A 25,440-nucleotide genomic window follows, 5' to 3' on the forward strand; every position below is an offset into this window, starting at 1 on the left:
TACAATACCAAGACCATTTGTAACTACAGCTAGAGTTATTTGTCATTCTGGAAAAAATAGTGAAGTGTCTGGGGGTTTTCTTTGTTACAGTTTTTCTTAAAAGGGATTTTTTTTTTTTCAGAGGCAGCAGCAGAAGGGACTTCTGTTGGTTACTTTTTTTTCAGAGCTTAGTGATAACAAACAGGCAATACAATTTTGGCAGGAAAGTATTGCATCCCATGTTAGAGAATAAATTGTTCCCTTGATGATGTCCTGAGTGATAACCCTTCTCAGATTTATGGATTTTTCTCTATATTTGCATAGAAAGTCATTACAGCAGGCTTTTAGCTGATAACAGTAGCACATCGTGGCATGTTTCTGCATGTCTTACAACTCCCTGGACAAGCTATTGACCAGGTAGGTCACTTCCAATGGAGCAGACAGTCATTTTGTGCACTCTTTCTTGCATGGAACATAAGCCTTTTTGCTAGTCTTCAAGGTCCTGTCTCCCCTGTCTCTTTGCAAAGAGTATAGTACCTTCAGAAATCTCTTCTTTTTGTTTAAATTTTCTAGTCTGACACATCACAGGGAAAGAAAGAGAAGAAGGAAAGAACACATCTTTTTAAATGGCGGAAAGTAATTCCTTTTACTTGCCAGATTCAAAAAAAGCAATGCTTGTCCAGCTCTGCTGTTTCAGTGTTGATTTCAGTGCTAAAAATGATGCATGCCTCTTATATTGGAGTAGATTTCTCCAGAGAGCATATTTTCATTCAGATTCCTGTAACTATTGACCAGGAACAAGGTTAAATCGAGCCTGTTTAAAAATTAACCCGTTAAAAAAAAAATTACATAACGCTGTGGCACTCTTCAGGCAATCCTTTAGCTTTCTAGCATCAAGTCATCTCTGATGGTGTGCAGGCTGCATTTAAAGGCAAAGCGTTCCTATGCCTGGGAAGTTCTGTGCTGTTGCTTGAAACTGGTAATTCTTTGATGGTCTTTATATTGTTGTAGTGTGGAAATGAATATGGACGCTCATTTCTGCATTTATTTTCCTGGACACCATCTTTCAAAAATACACCTTTAAAGATGCCCGTTCTTAATTCCACGCCCCTAAAACAGCTCAAGCACTGGATACAGGGAAATGCAGGAAACTGTAGATGCTTTAGGAATCCTCTCTGTCAACACAGCTACCTTCAAGGCTGTGTTTTGACTGTCAGAGCAGGGGCATGTGACGGAAGCACTTTAGGAAGCAATAATTCAAAGCTCGTAGTAAATTTAAATCCCCTGGTTCAGAATCATCTGTGATTCTTGCTGTCAGGAAAACGGAGCTCAGTAAAGGTTAGATCTCTTCTCCTAGTGTATTTTCATTTGGGTTAATGTTTAAGCCGTGCCGGTGGCTGCGTCCAGGAGAACAGTGGCTGCTTGTACAGCTGTCAGTGGCGAGAGGCTGGGTGTGCGGGAGCCGTGCGAGCCCGGCGAGCACCTTGGCTGCAGCTGGCCCAGCCGCGTTGCCCTGCGAGCCGCCGGCTCCCCGCTTGCACCGGCGCGCTCATTGGTCGCAGCTATCGCCCTCCTCGCAGCCGCTGCTGCTGACAGGGTATCTCTCCTCTGCTGAGATTGCTGCCTTTGACCTACTTTGAAAATGGTGTGAACCAAGGTTCACAAATTGTCTTGGAAGGGTGCCACGAGGTTGGTGTGCAAACATGCGCGGTCTGGGAGGCTTCTGGCGGAGCAGAACTGGCTGTCTCCGTGTCCTTCCAGATGCAGCCCGCGTTCCTTTGCCAGCCCCGGCTTCACAATCCATCTTTGTGCTCTTGAGTGCAGCATATTGATTTCCCGGGCAGGCCTGCTAGGTTAGAGAGCCTCTGGCCAATAAGTCCTCCATGCCTTTTTGCTCTCAAAGCAGCTGAAGTAGTAATAAAGATGAATAAAGGGTTTCAGGCTGAGCTGTCAGCTGAAGCCTAACAGTAGTAGTGTAGTACTAGCTGTAGTAAAAGCAGTAGTAGTGGTATCAGAATACAAGTCACAAAGGAAAACTAAGCAGTGACATTTTATTCATACGGTTCATCTGTTTACTCTAATCCGATTGTTTGTAGTGTAATGTAAACTTACAATTACCAAAGCTGCTTTCCCTGCCAGGTGAACAGTTTAACCTGTAAGCCATTCCAAAATACAGATAGACGAGAAAATTCCACAGAAAGGAACAGCCTGGAGAATCGCAGTCTGAAAGATGTATGAGTCTGGGATTTCTTTTTCTCTTCATTGTCTCCCTTATATAAGATCTGTGCTGCAGAGGAAAGTTTCCACAGACTCAGAAAGATCATACACAGTTTCACATCTACTTGAAAGATAAGGCTTTTTTTTTTTTCCAATCCCCTCCCCAAGGCTAATATATTACATACCTACTCAGCACAGGGCTGCCTGTTATCTGATAAGATAATTAGCGTCAGACATGAGAAGAAGCATATGTACTTTTAAAAGGAGCATTACTGAAGGTTCACAGAGAGAGTTAAAGAGTACACTTATCAGAGCTTTTCCAGGCAGAAGACTTGTGCTAGTATTTGACTTTGGGTCAAGAAGTCCTTTAAGAAATTAGCAATGCAAATGTGTTTTACTTTATACATGTGGAATTTAAGTGTTTGGGACAGCCACAATAGAGCACTTTGGGGCTTTTTACAGATTTAACGTGGGCCAAGCGTTCAAACTCAGACTCTGAGTATTTTTTGTTTGTTTTATCCTCTGTAAAGACATCTGTTCTACATGGCTCTCCACCTTGGCTACAGTTCAATTTTCACTGACTTCCATCAGCTCCATTATGAAACCCAAGTGTAATCCTCTCTTTGCACCAGGACCAGCTTGTGACTCCTGAACAGACCTGCAGTTTACAGATGCCCTCAGCCACCCCTCCAGAAGCACATGGCTATGGTGAGCAGCCACCACCTTGAGGAAAGTACACCTCATCCTCCAGCTTGCCCCTCCCCTGCTGATTGAGTCACAAGCCCTTGAAGCCATGCTTTAGTACTTTAAAAATATAGAAAGCTGAGACAATGACCTCTATCAGCTCTAAAAGCTGAACAACCACTGATGCTTACCCTGCCTGAGGTGGTCTTTGCCAGTTGTTAAACAGCTCAACTGATCCTTTGATCCATGGTGATTGAAAGGGAAGAGGCAGGACCTGAAATGAGAACTTGACATCTGACATTTGTTGGTTCTGTTTTTGAAACAGCTGGCCCAAAGGCAGGAGCTCCTGTCTGAGCATGCCCGATGGATCTGCTGCAGCAAACCCTTCTGGCCTGACAGTTGTAATAATAAATCCCATAAATGAGCTGACATTTTGGCCTGGCAGGGCCTTTCGTAACCCACAGCTGGGAGCAATTATTTAATGAAAATTTTTAATAGATTAATAGTTTGCCCATGAGTTTGTAGCATAGAAGGCACTGGATTGTTTTTAGGGATGGTTGTTTTCTTTTAATAGCATATATGGAGCTTTCTGGGGGATGTGGCAGTGTTCCTCACCTAAAAAAGCAGGGATGGGACTGTGAGAAATGTGCAGTGTCCTTGTCACTTTCATCATTTAGTGTGACTGTGCAAGGCATGATGGCAAGCAGGGGAAACTGCAGCCAAAGCAAGGGTTCAGTTCTGGTCCCTGTAACAGGAGAAGGAGAAGCATTTTCAGCCTAGCCCAAAGGGAATACAGGTTGCAGCAGATAGAAGTATCAACTGCATGGAAAATACTTCTCCTCAAAATGTTTTTCCAATTAATTTCAAAGGAACAAATGGTCACTGATGCAGGGAGGAGGAAAATCCTTCCCACCTGATAAGTCTTGTTAATCAGATGGGAGTATCTAATGCATCAGCTTGTTGTACTTTGCTGTTTAAGCAATCAGCCATTCTGTTGAAGGAGCAGATTTTAAAAAGCATGTGGTTGGAGTGGTACAAAGGCCAACCCAACATTTCTTTTGTGTTGCCTATTGTTTTAGAAAACTTTTTGGAGTAACAGAAAAGATCAGGGAGACAGAATTAATACATCTACTGCCAGGCGTGTTCTGCCTTCAGCTCCTGCTCTTCTGTCTCATCCCAGTTCCTTACAGAAATGAAAGAAGGCTTGATCAGAAGAACTGCAAGGCAGTCAGTGAATATCAGTGTTAGAAATACTGACTGACACAGACATGGATGCAAAGAACTGCAATGTACCTTGCCACTGCCAGATGTCTACTCATCTGACGTTGCAGAAGGAGCTTAATACTGCTTTATATACCTCAGCTGACACTACTCACCTTGTCACATCTTTTGTGTGAGATGTTTTGTTTCACAGCCTCTGCTGAAATATCCCAGGTGCTCAAGCTAAATTAGGAGAAGAAACATAACCCAGTCTTTCCAAGTTTGAGCAAATGGACATGGAGATGAGGTATTTGGGGCTTCAGTAAGTGGAGGTTGTGATAGTCCCCTTTGACTTGGATCTTGCATCTAATCTTCCAGCTAATGTGTGGCCTGGTAAGCTTAATTCATGGATGGGACTTTCAAAGAGTGAGATACTACAGCTACCTCCCAAACTTTAGCTTGTCAAGTTGGCAAAAATCAACATCTAGCATCAGCTGTAAGGCAGCCAGTAACTTGATACTCATTACTGAAGTTTCAGGGTACCACAGGGTTACTACCTGCTACTACCCTTGTAATTTTTGCCAGTGAAAAATGATAGTGCATAATTTTTTATTGTATCATACTTGATATTTGATACTGTAGACCATCAAATGCTGCTAAAATGTATGGAGGAACTGTGCATATCAGAGGAAGCTCCTTGAAAGCATTCTCTTCCTTCTCCTAAGGTGGACCTAGAGGAGTCACAAGGAGCAGCTGTCTTCCTGTTTCCAAACTTCTCATCTCTGGAAGCTGACAAGGCTTCTTCCATACACATGTGAAACCATTGGAGAGCTGAGGAGATCATGTGGTGAATTATAGTGCCCACATTTCTGTAGATGTTATCTAAGTTTTCATATTCATTATTGCAAGCATAATTAATGCTTTCTCCTAATTATCTCAGTAGCTACCTGAAGCTGACATTGCACTGCAGAGCAAGTGGCCAGAGGTGAACCAAACAAGTCAAAGATATCAGTTGTGTTAAGCAGCTGGTTGTTTGAAAAGGACATGTAAATCAAATTGACCATGCTAGATAAAGACCATCGTACTTGCAAATGCAAAATAATTTCCTAAAAGATTTAAGCTTAAACCAATCCAGACGTGGTTTTGCACTGAAATATGAGAATGCCTATGTCTTCTACACTGGTTTAACCAAAATGGATTTAAAATTATGCCTTTAGAAAAACCAGGATACTTTTTCCTAGCAGTTTAGACCTAGATGATGACTGTAGAAGCAGAGGAGTGCTTTGAAATTCTTCCTTTCCTAACTATTCCAGGTGCTGAGGGCCTTTATTAGACATTTGTTGCACTTCTGTGAACTTTTGGGCTTTAGTATTTGCCTACAGAATATGCACAGAAGTAGGAAAACTCCATCTCCATTTCACAAGGACCAGACTGTTGTCTTTGCTCTGATGAATGCAGCGCAGCTGTGGTGTCCACATAAAATGATAACTGCATTTGCAATCACATGCTTGGAAAACTGGAACAAATGGGAGCAGACTGTCAGTTTACCATGCACACACTGCCATGGGTCTGTTCATAAATGTCTCCCCATTTTTTCCCTCCCTGCTATGCATGGAGGCTCTGCTTCATTGCATGGAGTCCTGGGTAGGTTTTCAAACTTGATCCTGGAAGGCTTTGAAGGAAATGGCTTTCTTTGTTTCCGAGATTGGGCCACCCTTTATGATCATGATAGCACATAAGTGCATTTCACAGAAGCAATGAAATTGTCAAGCAAAAGAAGGAAGCTTCTGGACACAGGACCTTCCCAGAAGTTTTATCTAGACTGAGGAACTCCTGCAATTAATAAGAGGTCTGTAGACATCATCTCTTTCCTAAAATGTCAAACTTCCTCTATAAGTTATAGAAACACAAAGTGCAAGTGTAACCCCTACAGATTTAATCAAACTCTTTCTCCTAAGGGGTGCTAAGGAAGGAAAAGTGGGAGAAATTATTGTTGCTATTTTTACATGCTTGGGAGCTGCTAAGCGATTATAATAATGGGAGTCATAAATTACTTCACCAATGCATTTGGAGATGAGACAGTGAATTGACTCCTCAGAGGCATACAAGATATGTAATCTGAATGACAGGTGCTGCAAGGGAGAAGGTTCAGGCACTGAGAAAGGAAAACTGTGGTTGAAACTGGATTTCTGTTCTGTTTCCCTGCTTTAATTCATTTGTGTTGCACGCAAAGCAGGCACTGCATTTGCAAGTTTAGTGGAAGTCTTTGCACCTGCTACCTGAAGGATGGTTCAGCAAAAGAAATTCAAAAGTTTTTTCAGTGGATTCTTTTTTCCTTTTGCTGTTCCCAAAAAAGAAGCTCATTCATATGCACTTGACAGTGAGAGGTAAATTTTCTGTGCAGTACAAGGTGACTTAACGACATGATTCTCAGGAACAGTAGCTGCAGCAAAATCCTCATGCCAAGGTATGTGAAAACATCAGTAGATGAATCCACTGCCCTGTGGCAATGGGAATCCTGGTCAATTAATTTTGTTCCAAGTGCTGAAACAAAGTCCACGACACAAATCTCCTGTCTGCAGCACTGTGATGCTCTGTCTTTGAGATTCTGTGCAGACTTCTTCCTGGTGCATTGCATTAATATTAAATTAAAAACACGCTACTCACATGGAACTTACATTCTAAAAAAAGCTCACATTATGCTGTAAGCCTTTATTACAAAATAATAGCAGTCGTGAGGTTAAAGTTTGTTCATACAGTTTTCTATAGAACATCTGTACATTTTTTTATGGAGGATAAAAGCTACGTTCCACGTGTAGCTTAGTCATACAAATATAGATAGATAATGAATAGTTTATTGAATTTCCTTTTAGATTTTACCATTCACTTATATTCATATAAAGCATGCAAAACATACCAGATTTTTGTAAGTGGTACTTGCTTTTCAGAAACTCAAATTTCTCTGTCAGTGTTCTGCAGAGGATGTGACCTGATATGAAAAGGACTTATTCCTCTAGGATTTAGCTTGTAGCTAGAGGCATAAATCAGAGATTCTCTGAAGTAGATTGTAATCCACACTGGAGAGAATAAAAAGAAATCACTAGATCCATGTGGAGCAGGACCTTGAAAAGCTTTATGAGGACCACATTCACTGGAACAGTAACCCAGCATCCAAACCATGGAAGCCCACACAGCCTTCAAAACCAAAATATTTCAGGGCTTTTGTGGCCTTCCATGATGCAGAAGCTGGACAGGATTTTTATTGAATCTGGCCTTAAATAAGCAAAAGAATTTTGTAATCAGTACATGGCTTAACAGGAAGCCAGAAAAATTCTTTTATTATTGGAATGATATGGTGGGAAAGCTTAGCCCTAGATACAGTCCTGGCTGCTGAGCTCAAAAAAAATTTGCCTGCAAGCAAAACTAGCTGGGAGTACTGTAAACTCCTGATTAACCTGAATTGGAAAAGGTATGTATTGCAATCTCATGTTTTTACTTATACCTTACTTACACCTTACTCATACCTTACTTTAAAAATGCTGACCCTTCACCCTACAAAAATGTTTCCAAGACCTTAAACAGACCTGAACCTTGAACCCTGAACCACCTTCTCTTTTTCTCATATTGTAGAAGTATTTTCAGGTAATGGTAGAGCACTCTGGATACAGTTCTAGAGCTCCTTACTTCCACTCCAGGTGTCAAAGAGCAGGGACTATTAGAAAGCAATATGTAGCAATCCTCAGCCCTGATGGTATTTCATTCAGCATTTACCCTCCTGAAGCAGTTGCTTGCTGTATTGCCAGGAGTTCTAAAGTTTTGGTAGAATACATGCAGAGCAGTAAATAAGTGACCACTGCATGATGGTGTAGATTCAAAAGGGATTATTACATTATGCTATGCTGTGAACTTGAAATTATCCCAGTGCTCTCCAGTGAGACATGTGCCATAGTGGAGCCAGCAGAAGGGACAGTCATTTTAACTGCAATTGCTTTTTCTCACCTTGAAGTTCTATTTTCATGTTGTAGATGCAGAGATTTGGATGGCATTCAAAAATGTCCAAAGGGACATTAACCAACATCTGAGAGCATTGTGGAGACTCAGATAAGTGGACAGGGCTCATTTGGGGTCTAGATGAGTGGATCTGAGGTCATTCCTTCAGCTTCAGAGTATACCTGTAAGTGATAATGATTTCACCCGGAGAAGCATGTAAGCATTTCCATAAACAGGGTGTGCATTGTGTAGCAAAATCAAAGCTATGCAGTAATAACTACCCTGCGGCTAAATGGATGCTTTTTCCACAGCTGAATCCTTAGAGAGATTATATAGTTTTTAGTCATTCATTGCCATGTGACTTATTAAAACAATTAACAGGCAAAAAAAGTGGTTCTTTTTAGTGGTTTGGCAAAGACTATACAGTATGAAGTTCAAGCAGAGTGAGTTTCTACCTCTGTTAGTAGCAGTGTGTGAAGTGGCCAGGGCTGTGGTTCTCTTCTTAGCTTCCCCTCTAGCTCACTGTTTGACTTTGGAAAAATCTCCTGGCCACTTTGGGTTTTCAAGTCATTATGAACTCAAAACTTGTATCAGCTTCTCTAAAAGATTTGTGGGCTCTCCAGGCAAACCTGGGTCCAGCTCTGGGGTTGGGCCTGATGGGTTTATAATTTGAGCCCTGTGTACACAAGGTTTGAGGTTTTGACATGTAACCAGATGAAACATAATGGTTTCAGCTGAGTTTTGCTTCAAATTCTTGCATTCAGCTGCACTCCTCACTTAAAAAGAAGGCCCGAAGGTGGCAGAGCTAAGTGAAGAAATTGTCCACTGAGGGCTTCTAGGAGAAAACCATAAAGTTTCACCAAGTCTGACCTAAAATTAAAGCTCTATGTGTATAATTAACTGTGGTTTTATATCCAGTGCAATTGCCTGTACCCTGTCCCAGAAGGAGATTATGAGACACAGGTGCATAACATTTAAAACCTGCACATTGAAAGAACTCTGCAGACAAACCTGGAAACCTTGTGAGTGACAACACAGATTTTCCCTGTTTGAAATGCCTTGTCTTGCCTCCATTCCTTCCTCCCAAACATCCGAATGGTACTGTGCAAACGTAGCTTGTGATTTTAGCAATGAGCTACCACCCCAGGACTTGCAGGATGTGTCTTCCAAATTTCCTGCAAGGTGGTATTCAGATTCTTTGCTAGTTTAGTCACAGCGTCACTCAAATGCACCTCATTCCCATTGACAAGGTTGCTGTGTTTGGGTCCTACTTTGCTAGACCTATGTGTCTCTGTCTGGCCTTATAGCTGTGTTCTGGACCTGCAAATGTTTCTGAGGTCTGTGAAACCAGTAGAGCCTGACATCAGCTCTAGTTTGTCAGTGATTTAAACTCATTTCCGTGCTATAGTGCTGTGGACACTCCAGCTTATAGCCCACACCTTGGCACACAGTTAATGTAGCTAGCTAAATAACGCAGGCTTAGCGGAAGAACTTTCCGCAAACAATTGTTATTTTCTTAGGCAACCTACTTCAAGGACATGAAGGCTGGGTGAGCTCTGGGTCATGATTTGCTCAGGCTGTTCATGATTTGCTCAGGCTGTATTTGTATCACAAGCATGGAAGCTATTGCCAGTGCTAGATTTAGCTGGCCACACCATAGGCTGTGTCCCAGCTTGGAGGAAACCCAGGTACCTCCCCCTAGGCTCCTGTGCTGGAGGGACCCTCAGGGGCTGGGCTGGCTTGGGCTGGTGTTAGTCCTGATTCACACCGCTACTGTGCAGGGGAAAAGGAGCACAGGACCTTCAGGGCCAGTCAGCTCTTGGGGACGTAGCTGCTCCCCAGCACTCAGGGGGAACTTAAGAGGGCAGAGTCTGGCACTGCGTTGTGTAACTTTATTTTAAAGAACTAACTGTGATTTTTATATGGAGCATTTGTGTGTCAAAAATGCAGCTCTTTTTATTTAGTGAAATATCCTTTGGAAAACATTACAATCATGACAGGTTTTCATATTTATTTTATATTCAGTTCAGGATTATACATGATCAGCTTTAGGGCCTTGTAGGAGCCAAGAGAATATAAAGGTTGTCAGAAAATTGGAGGCTTTATACCAAGCTGTTTTGATTTAACTGGCAGACCATTTAAAGTTACTTAGATTTGGGGAGAAGCAGAACCTTTCAGAAATGTCAGTCTTCCAAGTGCTGCAATTTCTGACTGGCACCCACTCTCCAAAGTACTGACCTCAGCACCGACAGGAGAACGGCATCAGCATCTTCAAACTGTATTTTGTTATTAGTGTTCAGTAGTTTTGCCATTTCTGAGTAGATAAGTTTCCCCTGGAGATGTAGTAGCATCTGGGCTTTCTTGCAGCTGAGTTTAAAGCTGCCTGGTTCCCTGAAATGAAGTGACAGCTTTTAGTCTTCGACAGGAACGTGTGAATGTATTCGGGTTCATTTATAACACACAGAGAAGAAAATTGATATTAGGGGGGAAAAGAAAAAAAATGGAGAGGAAAGATAAAAAAATATCTGAGGGCTTCATCTGCCCAGGGAGGTAGTATAATGCATCCACATACTTCAGTCCACGTGAGCAGAGTAGTAATGGGATACACACACGCACACAAGCTGGGATCCTTTTCAGTCAGTTGAATTATTCTTTTGGTCAAAGGTATTTTTCTTAGTTCTAATAATAAACACTGAAATCTTAGGTTAGTGCAACATACAAAGATAGACTTTAATATACACAATGCTGGTTACGTAGAACTGTTTCCAGTACACAATGGCCACATTGTTTCTCTTTTTTATGTTTCCACAAAAGTATAAAAGAGCATCATGCTACAGACAGCACATTTTAGTCTGAAGTGGAACTGGCAGAGGATTTCAATGGAAAGTTGATTTATTTCAAGGGATTATGGGAGTCCAGGGATAAAGCTGGCACCCGGCCACAGGGAGAGCCCTTGACCTAGAAGCAGGAACAGTTTTCAAAGCTGTACATGTACATAACTGAGCAGAACACTTTAATTTAGTGCAAAGCATAACCTGAATTCCTTCTCTGAGGGAAGATGAAAGAAAGAAATTTTACTTCTTCTAGGACGTTGGAAGCTGTATCCAAAGCTCTTTGCCTATTTTACATCTTATTCTGCAGCATTGCAGGAAGCAATTGTTTGTGACAAAAGGCCACTTTCTTCCCTGCTTAACTGGGAAAGCAAAATGAGCTGCCACTCATAAAACTGACTGGATACAGAATTGATTTGTGTTTCCTGATAGATGAAACAAGTTAACAGACCACTACAGGTTACTCTCTAAATCAACATAAGAAACATAATTGCATTGTCTTTCCTCCCCCCTTCCTCTAGGCCTTGAGCAGTAATTATAAAGACTTTAAATCTCCCTAGTGACATCAGCTGGTTAAAAAAATTTGGATCACAGGAATAATGTAACCCAAAGCCTGCTTTCAGCAGCATTGTTCACACTCCAGAGAAGGCAATTCTATACAAAATACTCTTCCAAATCTATGCTCTATTAATTTTAGTGGTAGTTTTCAGTAAGCTTCACACTGGGATCCACATCACCAGGCCTATTCCTTAGTCAGAAGGTACTAAGTATAACAGCAATAAGACACATATTTAAAACTCTATTTTGGAGCATTTTGTGAAGACTCTGTATTCTATCAAACATGCCATAGTAATTACATTTACTAGAAGTTCTTAAGCAATAATAGGCTTCTAGCTCGGCTGCCCTTAGAATCCGTCATAAACTTCAGCCACCTAATTAAGTGCTTTATTCTGCAGCTTCCAGTCTGGCCAAAGGACCACAGGCATCTGTAGGTATCTGACCTGAATTAAGGACTCTGGGTTTGAGCCCTGTGTTTCCAGACAGTGCGTCTGACTGTTACAGCAAAACCACAAAATGCCAGATGGTTTCAACATATTACACTGATGCTGTATGGGCATCCAGCATCAGTGTGTGCCTTCCTGCAAAATTTCACATGCTGAAACAACTTCTTGCAGTGTGGAGACAACACTGTGCCTGAAAACAAAGATTAAACGACACTGGCGTTGCTCAGCCTTTTGTCAACTTCTGGTCTGGGGAAAACTGTCAGCTGTTCTAAAATTAGAAGATAACGTAATGTTGGCTACAATAGGGTATTAACTCTGGGTAGGCTTCTTCATTATCAACTTCCTTGTTGAACTTTAATCCTTATTTTATGACCCTTCTGCTTGTTTGGGTATAGCTTGCATCATGGGTGCAAACTGCCCATCATGGCATATTTGTAGAGTGAGTTTGTTTTAAGTTTGTTTTAAGATGAGACTGGTCAGCTATAACAAGTGGGGACTGAAAGGCTTTCCCACCATCCAAACTGTGGCTGAGTCAGAGGCCACATTGGGAGGTCCTTTTGTTACGTCACCTAAAGCAAGCTTCCATGAGACCACCAAGTCCCCCTGCATGCTGACTAGTCTGCTGCTTTCCTCCTAACGTGCATACAAATACCCTGGATCCCTAGAGAGATGGGATAGAGCCATGAAGCCAGCTCTGTGCAACAGAGGGAGTGTGTGCATACACCCTTTTGTCAGGATTTGGAAGGCAGGCCCCAACCTTTTGCATTTTCTGAGCTCACTCTTTCAATGCTGTGAAGCTCTTTAAACACCCAAAATATACCTCTGTTGGTACTCTGAGCCTGCATCTGCAAAACTGGTGGGGTTGGTGCCTGCTTCCCTACTTAATCTGTGAAAGAAGGCAAATTTGTCTCTAAGAGGAGAGGGAGACGTTCAGCTAGTCCTGCTTCTTTAACATAAGCTGTCGAGATGTAGATAAGGTACCCCAGCTCCAGGTATCATAGGAGATGCAGGCAGTGCAAGTGCATGAGATGAAACCAAGGCTGCATTTGTCATTCTGCAGGGTTTGAGACTCCCATCCAGGAATCCCATGAAATACAAGTGTATTAAATCCTGCCTACAGGCAGCTGCCAGGATCTTTTCTTGGCCATACCTATTTCTTCTAGAGCAGTAAGAATTGGGCCTGGCAAGCCTGATCCTGAACTGGGTTACACAAAAATTTCTCCTTGTGCATGCTGAAAGAAACTGAACTACCAGCTCATTTTACCCCTCATTAGGTGATGGGAAGTTGCATGCTTTTGGGAGGTCAGCTCACCATCCCTGCCACGGTGTTCAGGAATTCCTGAGAGGCTGCCATTATAAGGCAGGAACAACTGCACTGTGTAACGAGGTGCCCATTCCTTTACCCATGCTTCCTCCCAGTTCTCTATGTCCTTTCTGGAGAAGTTTTATATCTGAGATATCACAAGTACTCCAGCTGTAGCTACAGTATTTGTAATCTAGTGTATTGTCCCTGAACACATCCTTCTGGAGAACTTAGCACTGGGATGTCATGAAGAGATGGGGAGGAAAAAAAGGAATGCTTTCTTTTTTAAGGGTTTTAAAAAAATATCTTTGTGCATTGATTGCTTTTTGCAGCCAGGTTACCAGGGACATTCTGTGAAGAAAGCTGTGCTTGAATTAATTTTCAGCTTATGTTGTAACACCACTCCTCACCATTAGTACCAGTAAGTTTATAATCAAATACATGGCAACTGCACCACCAGGCCATCAAGGTCACTTTTAATTCACAGTCCTGTCTGTGATTTGGTGTAGAAAATATAATTATGAAATCCCTCAGGAAAGGGCTGTCTTGATGTGGCCAGGCACATACTACTAGTAAGCATTTATATAGCATCTTTTCGACTGATAGAAATTAATAAAAAGGAAGAACAGAAACATTTCATGTAATTTTTCCATAGCAAGAAAACATGTAACCGATTTTACTGTGTGTGGCTTATAATTATTCTTTTTCGTATCTACCAATTATGGCAAAGGACAGGAGAACTCTAATGACAGTAATGTTAACTGAATAAAATTTTAGTTACTTTAGCTTTAGTGAATAATTTGTCTTCCTCAACCTGATTTACTAATATCTTTGTTGACAAGGCTCCTCATTCTGTGCATTCATTTTGTAGCTAGAGAGGGATTGTTTATAATTTACAGTTTAAGTCTGAGTGCTGTTATTTCACACTGTCAAAGAGCATCTGTTACAGTAGATAGCTCTTCATATGTTAGTGCCACAAAAAATGAAGCATACCAGCCATGTTAGCAGCCAGTTTATGAGCACCCAGTAATGTTCAGATGTGTAAAGGGGAATTTCTTTTGAAAGGGCAGAAAATAGAATTGCATAAGTGAATTCTTAGTGTGGTCATCAACAATGGGATGAGCTTGTGTAGGACTCACTCACACCAGCTGTGTAAACCAGGTTCAACACTGTTTCTCTGTGTGGGGTAAAATCTGGGCTAAAATTTGTTTGTAGGCATCATCCCTCCAGGCTTCCCAGTGTTTTAACCACAAGTTTTCCAGAAGATAGCCTACATACTTCCTGATTCTGTAAGCAGAATAAATGTAGATCTGATTTAGCTGTAACCATACACATACAAATTTTAGCATAGTTTTCGTGGTTGGTTTTGTCAGTACAGATAGGACAAAGTAATTTCATAGTGTGTTGGAATTAATGCTGTTTGTCTTGTGACAAAACCCCAAACCTCGTCAATAAACCCTAGCAAGGGATTTGTTGTATTTAGGGCTGCTTATGAAGCCCTATTTCCTTTAAACTTGATTACATGTCCTTATTTCTGCCTGTTTGCCTGCAGAGAACAGAACAGTAAAAGCTGTAGTGTATGAGGTTTCTCTTCACTGTACCTTGGTGAAGGCAAGCAAGGGTTCTCAATGGTGTAGCTGGCACTAGGCAAATGGTACTGTACAAGGTTTTACCACTGCTGATAAAATCCTAACCCTTGATCAGTCATGCTTTGAACTCAGTTCATACTGTCGCCACAAGTATTATCCCTGTCTCTACAGAAATATTAGTTGTGACTTCATAGATAAAATCAAACTGTATACTGATTACAAGTGCATACGTGTTTACTGTGGGCTTCCTGTGCCCCTAAAATTGTAGTCTAGCCAGCTTTAATGGAGCTCTTTATTTCAGAATAAAGCTGATCATCTAAAGCCCGGAATATGAGTAGTACAACTTGATCTCAGCTGTGGTTGTGGATCCTCAAAATCTTATTAAATCAGGCCTTAAAATTACCTGTTAGAGACCACACATCCAGTCAGTGACATGTGTTGTACTTTTTCCAGCTGCCCATAGACTCATGAAAGTATGAGGTTTAAAAGAACATGAAAAAGTGTCTTCAAATGTAATGCAGTTTAAAAAACAAAAAAGAGTTGGACATTGCTAGTTACATCAAGTGCTTGTGTTCCACTCTACCTCATATTTCCTTTGATCTATTTTAAAGTCATTACAAACTTTGCTAAAATCCAAATTCCACAATCTTTCCCCTGCCCCCCAAAGTGTCCTTTTGCCTTGGACTCATATTTTGAGAAGCCTACTTCTTTTGTGTTACTAAAATGCCAAGATTTTAATGGAATGCTTTATTAGGTTTCCAAGTGCTTCTGGCCAATAACAAGCAAAGTTCAGCTCAGTAGTTTTAATCTCACAAACATCAAATCTGTTTTCCCTGCATGTGAGAAGAGCCATGCAGCTCTTAAGAAGATTAAAGCTATAAATTCTAACATTACAAGGGCCAATACTTTCACAGTCCAGATCAGGATGTTTTTTTTTAATGTAAGTTTGTCCTCATGTGATTTTCTAATATTCCTTGAGTTTTGACTGGGCCTACCCCATCTCTTATCCCACTGTGTACTAAGGTATACTATTTGTGGAAGGTGAATATATTGCTTTTTCTTTTTTCCTGCCTCTTTATTTCAATGTTAGGAGGTAAATTATATCATTTTCATTATCAATGCAGCTCAGAAAACCATCTGTTGCTAAAGACACCAGGATCAGCAGTCAGCCACCCTCAAAGTAAGCAGCTGTAAATCTAGGGTGACTATACTTTCTAAATGCAGAGAGGCTTTTACATTAATCTCCTGGACTTGCTGAGTAGCTGGTACAGTGCCCAAATGCAAGTAAACTCAATTAGTAAAAATATACGTGATGTGGCACTTCAATGTATGGCGTTTAAACATGTGTTCTATAAAGCAGAAGTGCTCTGTTCAAGTCCCAGATACTCTGCTGTTCTGTTCTGCACATATGATTGAGTTATTTTCCTGGTTGCCAAATAGCAATAGCACTGTTCTGTTTTCACAAAGGTGCAGTGCTGCTATCATTTACACAGGTGTGGATCTGAAGAAACTCAGGCGACTTTTTAGGACTCTGGATGCTCAGCAACTCTGAAAAATTACACTTTACAGCAGTCACTGAAAAGCTACTGTGCAAATCAGCTTTAATGTTCTTGTGTTTTATATGTGCAGAATTACATGAAACGTACTATTACAAGCAGATAAGAAACATTTGCAAGAAACATACGTTTTTATGCTCTGCATAACAGGGTGGGTCTGGGTACATTACTTTGCCACTTAAGACTATGGACAAGTTTCCTTCTTTACCTCCTTTAGCAATATAGCAGGCTACACCTCTTTTTTTATGGCAAGCTGATCAAAGTCAATTTATTCAAGTGCAAGTTCTCTAAGATCCTTGTGCTCCACTGTGTAACAGAAGGGCTTAGGTCTGGGTGTGGTGTTCTTGACCTTCTAGTCTTTTGTCTTTCCAGCCTGTTTTGCTTCCTCTGTCTGCCCAGTTTTAGCCAGAAGAGTGATCTAAAGAGACCCTGTTTGTTTTCCATGCACATTATGATAGGCTGCCATTGTGTAACAACATACAGTATGCAGGATAAAACACCCTGCTTATTATAGTGTAGTTAAAAGGCCTGTCACTATTTCCATTTCAAATTCCTATTTTCAGGAGTTTACTAGTGAGCCGTAACAAATTGCAGGCAGGAAACTTGGCAGTCACATTCCCAGCCTAAGAGCAAATGCTTTAACCAAGTTTTAAATAAATAAATTAATTAATATTAATGGCATGTGTTTCCAGCATGCAAAAGAAAGGAGGTTTTGTTATTGTTTTGTTTGTTTTATCTTTGAAACAAATGATGATGATTAAGGAGGGTATTTACATACCAACCACCCTAATACACCAGACCACGAGCAGTGCTACCAAATGATGGAGATGATGGTGATCATTCCTAACTCTCCTAAAAGGAATATCAAAAAAGAAGGACTATTAATCAATGCATATAAGGTATTAATTCCTAAATATTGGGAAGAACAGAAGGGAGTTGTATATCGTAAATAGTTACAGTGGTAACAAAGCACAGCTTGATAACCATGGTGGGCGAGAGTAAAATTCTTTGGGGTTAGCTTAAAAGGAACAAGCATCAAAGAAAACAAAATAGTAACACTGTGGAGTTGAAGAGTTTGAAGTAGAATAACTAGCAGGTGAAACATTTGAAGGGTAAATGTATTTTCATTATATTTTAAAAATCCAGATTTTAATTATACAGCCATATATTCAGAGTTTAAAGTCTTGAAATAATTAAAAACCAATTTTTGGTCTGTTGTGCAGATATTAGGGATTTCAAGATGGTAAATTTTACACATTTCTCTTTCTGTTCATTGAAGATTTGAGCACTAGAGGGAATCTAGGAACTGGTGACCATAAACTACACTGGTTCAATGTGCTACTAAGGGAAAATGCCACTACAAGAGTAACAGATTCAGAGGAAGCAATATACTGGAACTTAAGTAATCCATTTAACATTTTGGCTAGTAAGAAGCATTAAAAATGTGAACATGTCAAAGGCAAATACTCAAAAAGCAAAATAAATAGGGAGAAGCAGGTTCTTCAAGAGTAAAAGGGACTTGGTTGTTGTTGGAAGTTTTTCTTTCATTTTGTTATCAGAAAATTATAATTTTTGTAGGTTGAAATAGGAAACTACTGTTATTTCACCTTTGGAGAAATCTACCTTTTTGTCCAACTGATTGTTTGACATTTCTGGAAAGTCAACTGGCCTCAAAACTGCAGTCTTTTCTCAGGAGGTAGCTGTTCTGATAGATAAGTCACATAATGGAGTATTTCACTGCATCATTTACTGCAGACAGCATAACCTGTGTGCCTATGCTGTAAACTGCCTGGGGAGGAAACTTGGACTTACATAACTGACTAGAGCACCTAGTTTGAACAGGAAAGGGGTGCTGATCCACATTTAGGGATCTGAGGGATTATTAAAATCTAAAATAAAAAAGATTTTAGAAAATCACCAAAGGAAAAAATTTTATTTCCAGCTACAAGGAGATTTTGTGATGTCATTGGTGAGACCTTAAATATGTGCAAGGTTGAGATAAACATGTCTTAGTTCAGATAATTATTTTTGGAGGCCAGACAATGACTCCTATACAAGTTGAGCCTTTTAGGGACAGTTGTAGAGCCTGCAAGCTCCTCTTCTGCAATTTTCAGGATGATTGCTACATGGGACTCGAAGAAACTCTTCAACTTGGCAGTGATTCATGCTGAGCTAAAAGCTTCTGGGAGTGTTCCTGGGAACCTCTGATACTCTGAAGAGACGCTAAGGAGAGACAGCAGTGTTGCTGGGATGCTTGCCCAGATGATAAACTATGCAGGAATTTCCCTACAGCTGATAAACTCTGCTCAGGACCCTGTGAAATATATACATTGTGCAACAATACCTATAGGCTCTCAGAAATACCCTTGGGGGCAGCAGCCACTGGTATTCAGTAGTCACAAGGTCTTTCCCCTCTGCTCCGTCCTCCCAAAGTGGGTACCTGGTTTAACTCAGAGTTGTTTGAGGAATTTCTTGCCCTTTCCAACCCCCCTGCTCCCCCTGCTATGCGTTTTTAACCAGCAGGGGGGAACAGGAAGGCTCAAGAATTAGAATTATGTATATATGATACATGATGAAGACTCTGCAAAGAATATATCCTATCATATAAACATGAAAGGAAAAAAAAGGCTGAAGTTGTAATACAGCAAGGGTGGCAAGGTCCTTTAGATATAGCTTCAGTTTGCAAGATTTTGGGGTGTATTAAGAAAAAGTATGCTTTGAGCTGTGTCTGGAGATGGATCACTATGGAGGGAGGTGGTGGTACCTCTATATGCAATTGTCAGGTTTACTGCAAAAGGAGCAGCATTCAGGGGGTAGCAGGAAGGGCAGTTGTAGAAGGCAGAGAAGATCTTGGCTGAGACTCTCTCTGGGCTTTCTTTGCGTTTACCAGCAGGCAAAGGGTGTTCATCTGTGCAGTTATTGCGGGATAGCTGGTATCCTGTAAATCCACACCCTTGAATGCCTCACTAAAACATGTTCATGAGGACATACCCTCAAGCACAAAGCTCACTTTAAATGTATGATTCAGAACCATTAGGACAACAGGACAACTTGTACACCTTAAATTAGACACCAAGTTTACACACCTAGCTGAAGATGGTCCAATTAAGGGAGAGAAATTACTTAATACTTATGTCCTAAGAAATGAGATACATCATGGAAAGGGGAGAGACAGATTAAATGGCAGGAAAACCATCTGGCAGTTCCACTTTTGTAACATGTCATATTTTTCAGACCTATTATGCATATCAGTGTGTGAAATAATCTGAGTTTGGTGGGAGATGTCCCATCAGTTCTGATTTTTTACACAGGAATGGACTGGTTGACAGAGGTAATTTATGAAATGGGAAGGGTTTTAGTCAGCATGTGTTGCTAAACAAGTATGAAAAAAATGTAGATAGAACCATGGGTTTATTTTTGTTTACATTACTACTGTTTTCTCCTGTCCTTGATATGTGGAATTGTTGCTTTTCCGAGTCCTTGGCTGAGCCCTGGGAAAAGAGATCATTCTGTATTGCTTTTATAGTAATAATACTTGTATTTCACTGTGTCACCACTGTTCAGTGGAATAAAAGGACAATTTTTACTATCACTTTTCTACAGTCAGAATAGCAGAGAGATTGCAGATGTCTCAGGGCTAAGACCAAGACAGAGGGACTCAAAACCAGGTAAGAATTGCAGCAGAAACAATGAAGGCCTTGACTGGTTTTGGTAACAAGCTTTCCAGCTTGGGAGGGGGAATATGTTAGAGGGTTGCAATATGATAGATCTGTGCAACATTGAGAGTATGGGTAGAGACTGGCCATTCCCTGTCTCAGTGCAAGTGCTAAGAACACTGAGTGAAGCAGGCAGGATGAGGGGATTCTTCTAGCATCAGGGACGTGACCTGTGCAATGTGACATAGCACATACCTACAATTTACAGATGTCCATGGAGAAGGCTAGAAATTTTGGGAGATAAATCCATTGAGGGTCACTAAATGGGCAGAAACCACATTCTGCTCAGGAAGTTCCTTAAGCTGAAGATAGTGGGAGGCTGGATAGTACATAGATAAACTAGTATATAATGCCATTGTCTCCCTAAGCATCTGATCACTGTTGTCCTATGGCCACTGTGTGGCCATTCTTATGTCCTCTAGTACAAAGAACATGAGAGGATTCCCAAGACAAGAGGAAATGGCCTCAAGTTGCACCATGAGAGGTTGGAATCGGATATTAGGAGATTTTTTTTTTTTTACAGAAAGGGTTGAAAAGAATTGTAACAGATTGCCAAGGGAAGTGGTGCAGTCAGTATTCTTAAAAAGTTCAAAAAATGGCTATGGCATTGAGGACTTGGTTTAATGGTGAAGATGCTGGTGGTGCTGGGCTGACAATTTGGACTTGATGATCTTAAAAGTCTTTTCCAACCTTAATGATTATATGATTCTATGAGAGTATAAGCTGTGAAAACTCTGTAGTGGGAAATGTTCCAAAACTAGGGTCTCTTGAGTAGGAAAGCTGGTTGTGAGATGGTTCTGCCCCCAAGGTATCCACTCCATTCTGTTGTCTATACTTGACCCCATGACAAAACAGTCCACGCATGAGCAAATTTATCCATGTGATAGAACCTACATTTCACAAGAGTTTGAATTTTATGATCTTTGAAGAGGCTCTGAGGCAAAACCCCACTCACTTTAGGAGAAGACTAGAGATGAGCTTTCAGCAGGTAGATGTTTCTGGTCTACCTGGTTACCCAGGTAAGTTCCTTTTGATAAAACTTCTTTCACACTGTTGTGTTTTGCTTGTAATTGCTATGTCTGAGGGCTTCTAGAGCTTTGAATGGGTATCTTTCATTACCTTAAATATAAGTAAATCGATAATATCATATTAGAATGATATAAGAGCAGACCAAGGACAGATCAAGCAGAGTAAGAGAGGCATAAATGGGAGCTCTTCTGTGGAAAAATTGGGTAGGGGAAAGAGAGACATGATATGACATCTCAGTCAATATAAGAACCTTTTTTGTCATTAGTAGAAAGGCCTCTGCTGAAGGGTAAAGAGAGAACACGAAGATCTGGCAGATCTCTGAGGGAAAGATGCTGCCTCTGTGCAGTAAGAAGTCAAAGTGATGCCAGTCTAGTTATAATATGGTCTGCACATGCTGAAATAACTCTGATTTAATGTCATATCCTACCTCAGGCCTCCTGTCACTTTTCCCAGGAGTCTTCTTTTTAAAACTCTGGAGTTTTAGGGTTCTGTGGGCATGTACCTGTCACCTTGCAAAAGAAACTTGAAAAATACCCTGTCAGTTTGTAATTGGATAAATTGAAGGTAAATGTTTACCATGCTCACTTAGGTTGTTGGTCAAAGCCTTGCAAGGCTGAGGAATTCCTACCCTCCAGGCAATACACTGTCATGACTGTTGTCCATCTCTGCCTGGTGATTTTCCAATTATGAGTCAAATATAAGGGGATATAGCAATTATTTCACACCAAAATTATTCAGTTTCAATTTTTGTTTGATACTTAGGAACGGTTCAAAGTCTTCATTCCTGTGCATTAGGTGATTGCAGTTTTTTGCTATATGATACCCTTTGAAAACAAAGGAATTCAGCTCTTTCTTATGTAGATGAAGCCTGTATTTCAGAATCATTACTGTCTTTTGGTTAATTCTGTCTTAGTTCTTTTTGAAGAAGATATAGATACAATATAACTTTGGTATTGAACATTAGGCAGCTTGCACTTCTCACTGTCTTGAAACCAAAAGCATGAGCCTAAACTTACCTATATTGGATGAATTTGGTAAACCAAACTTCTGAATTTGCATGACAGCTTTGGGGGCAAGGCCTGTGTGTATCATATTTTGTGAAGAGGTAGAGACAGTGGGAGTAGAAAATAGCTGTCATTATAAGGTATGCATTTTCTCAACAAAACAAAGATTTTTAGCATGTGAACAAAAAGAGCAGACTTGGCAGCAGGATTGAGCACAGTGGCTCTGGAGGTCTGGTAGGTTGATTATCCATGAGGTAGGAAGGATTTGTTCAATAGACCAGAACAGCTCAGTTGGGGCCATTAAAGGATCTAGGAGTCAAAAATCCATGTTTTCAGTTTCTATGTCTGTTCAAACAAGTAACTAGTCCATTCTAGCCCATTCCCCTCCTCTCATAAAAACTCATGGCACATAGCAAAACTTGTATAGCATTGATCAGAGAGACTAGTGGGTTTTGGAAACCACAGTGCCTTATATGTGGGTAAGACATTTTAAGAAAGGTCAAGACATATTTCCCAACCCTAGGTGTTTGCAGAGTAGATGCAAATCTAATCTGTCTAGACCACAACACCCTTAAGAGACAGAAAAAATCCTGGTAAATGAACCCCCAGATAAGTCTCTGTACCAGGTACGACTTAAAGGGATGGGACAACATGTGTCTCTTACAATATGGTCACTGGTTGCTCCCTGCTAGCACCTGAGAGCCCTCTCCCAGACAGTGGCTGGCAAATTCTCCTGAATGTTGGTTGAATGTTAATCCTTGTTAACAGCACTGCCTTGACATCCCTGGAAACAAAGCATTTCTGCAGAGTTGAGCTTCCCCTCTGTGTTCTGCTGGTGTACTTTAACCCCAAGATTAAATGATCACTTCCAGGAATAAGACAGAGTTCAGTTTCCATTTGTGCTTGGCCCTTCTGTTCACACAGCCATATGGGTAGCTGCAGTGTCAGGGGAGATACACAGAGGCCAGTACACAGATCGAGACCTCAGATGGCTGAAGAGCACTGGCCATAAAGCACCTAACAGGTCATAGTAGTTATTACATGATAGGTGCCTAGACCAGTTAAGCACCCCTAGAGAAGGGGTACTTTTATTTTCCACTGATTTCCACAGCTTATGGGACTAACTGTGACTGTGGTCCATCCTGCTGTGGTCACTGGTAGGTTAACAGGTCTTCCCTTCAGAGCAGTGACCTGTAACTGACTGACCTTGTATTCAAAAGACTAAATTGGACTCGATTTTGAGACTTTAGAAGAGTCCTCAGTTTACTTAATTCCCTGATGAGTTGCTTTGCCTAGTTTTAAAAAAGCAACAATAAAAAGACAGCATCTAATGTCAGATCTCCATCTAAGAACCTATTGCTACTTTAAAGCCATTGAAGTTATTGTTATTTAAAGAGAACTTGATTGCTTCTTTTAAAAAAATCAAGACAATGATAAGGTAAATATTTTTAACCTAAATATCCCATTACCTAAACTGTAAGGCATGACAAATAATGTTTTTTTCACCCTACAACCCTTACCTAGCCACAGTGTAATAAAAGACCAAACCAACCAAAAAAAAAAATTAATGGCAACCTTTCTTTCGAATTCACTTGCAAAGGACCACCATTTTAAACTATGAGATTTTTCTCTTTGAGTCATAGTGTAGTACTACATACTTGTTTAGTTTTCATGAATGCTTTACTCTCACTAAATGTTAATTTGCATGAGATACTTGTGGCTTTAAAGAGACAGCACTGGCTGCTGTGTCTACCAATCTAATTTCCTTGCATCTGAAGACAATCACAAAGTTCTGGAGAACATCATCAATAGCTCTGTTATGACAGGGAATACATGAATTTCTAAGTGAATAAACAAAAATGAAAGACATTAGTAATATTTTTTATGTTCACACAAGTGACACTTAAAGATATAGTCCAAACACATTATTGTTCAGATCATGTACATTTTTAACTTTCCTGAGGAAAGCATACCTTAATTAGCCAGCTGTAATCCAAATTAGAGTTTCTCATTTATGAAAGCTGTAAAAATGCCTTAAATCAGCTGCATATGTTTGAAATAATAGCAAAAATAACTGCATTAGCAAAAATTATCTGAATGTGAGAGAGCTTTAAATAGATAGGAGGTGAATTGGACAGTCAGGAGATTCTGAATTGGATTAAAAACATCTTACTTAAGCCAAAAACATGGCAACCAATATTTTCTGTTATAAAAATATTTGAGATTAATTTAATTTTATGAAAGCTGTCAGAAATTGAAATGAATAGCAGAAGTTCTCTGTTTATTTACAAGCCAATGCTATACCTGGAGAATAAAGCGAGGCACTTTACAAGCAGTGACAGCAAACCTTTGATTGTATTCAAAAATCCTTTTTGCTGGTGGATAAGAATGACCTGTGTGTTCATGTTCTCTCTGCCTTGATAACGCCTGTCATTTGAGCAAATGGTGTGACAGGTCTGTGAGGTGGATTACTACTGTCCACTAGAGGCTGTAATGAGACCAACAATGTCATTTTATGACAGATTGAAGATTTGAACTGTAACGATCAATAATTGTGAGATTACTTTTCATACTCAATATACTGTCAATCACTGCATTTCCCTGAATACTAGTGTTAAAAAATATCCAACTTTCTATGCCTCCTATTCTCCCATTTTTTATAGGTACTATTAATTGTATGAAACATGCTGCGTAGATAGCACATTACAACTAGTGAATTGAAAAACAGTTTCTTCTAGACAGTGTGCATCTTGCATGCCAAATTGTTTAGTATCTTTTGGTCAGATTATATTCTCCTGGGAATCCTATCAGTTTCAGCACATCACCAGCAGTAAATGAAAACACTTGGGTCTGTGTGGGTTCTTGTGTCCCACTCACTTGCCTTCATCAGCACCTCGATGTTTTGTAGAATCCTTCGTGCAGGGAATATACTGAGGCCCAGTGTAGGCCCTTGACAGGGGAGCTGCTGAGGCACAAGGACATCTTGTGACATGGTTGCATATCCTGTGTGTTAGGCCATGTTCGTAGCAGCATAGTCCCCTCATCCCTCGTCTGTTAATGCAATCAACGTGTATCAAGTCAGAACAGAGGTGAGAGTGGGTTATGAACCTGACGTGGCTGGTGGCAGTTGTGGCACTTCCCAGAGCCATGGGTTAAGTGCCTGCTGGCTCAGGAAAGCACTATTGCTTTAACTTACAAAGCACTTACATTGTGGGGGTCTCTTTTCTACTCTGAAGCAGAAACATAGACAAAGATGTAAAAGCCTAGAGTATACAGTGTGGCAAAAAATGAGAGTCCTGAGGCACACACTGTAGCCACAGAGTGGAGGAACACACAAA

The 25,440-nt window shown here is 40.5% G+C and overlaps 1 protein-coding gene across 14 annotated transcripts in view; it reads left to right on the plus strand.

Moving 5' to 3' along the window:
- ATXN1 (ataxin 1) overlaps positions 1 to 25,440 on the plus strand; it is a 367,337-nt gene that overhangs the window by 118,506 nt on the left and 223,391 nt on the right. For 9 of the 14 annotated variants that reach the window (XM_085573523.1, XM_085573522.1, XM_085573520.1 and 6 more), the window contains one exon: positions 19,957 to 20,021. The exons of the other annotated variants lie outside the window; for them this stretch is intronic. The gene's annotated coding sequence lies outside the window, so the exon portion shown is untranslated. The remainder of the gene's footprint in view (positions 1 to 19,956; positions 20,022 to 25,440) is intronic. 14 annotated transcript variants of the gene reach the window in all.

The sequence above is a fragment of the Lonchura striata genome, chromosome 2 (assembly GCF_050655825.1).
Source record: "Lonchura striata isolate lonStrDom1 chromosome 2, ASM5065582v1, whole genome shotgun sequence".
NCBI lineage: Eukaryota > Metazoa > Chordata > Aves > Passeriformes > Estrildidae > Lonchura > Lonchura striata.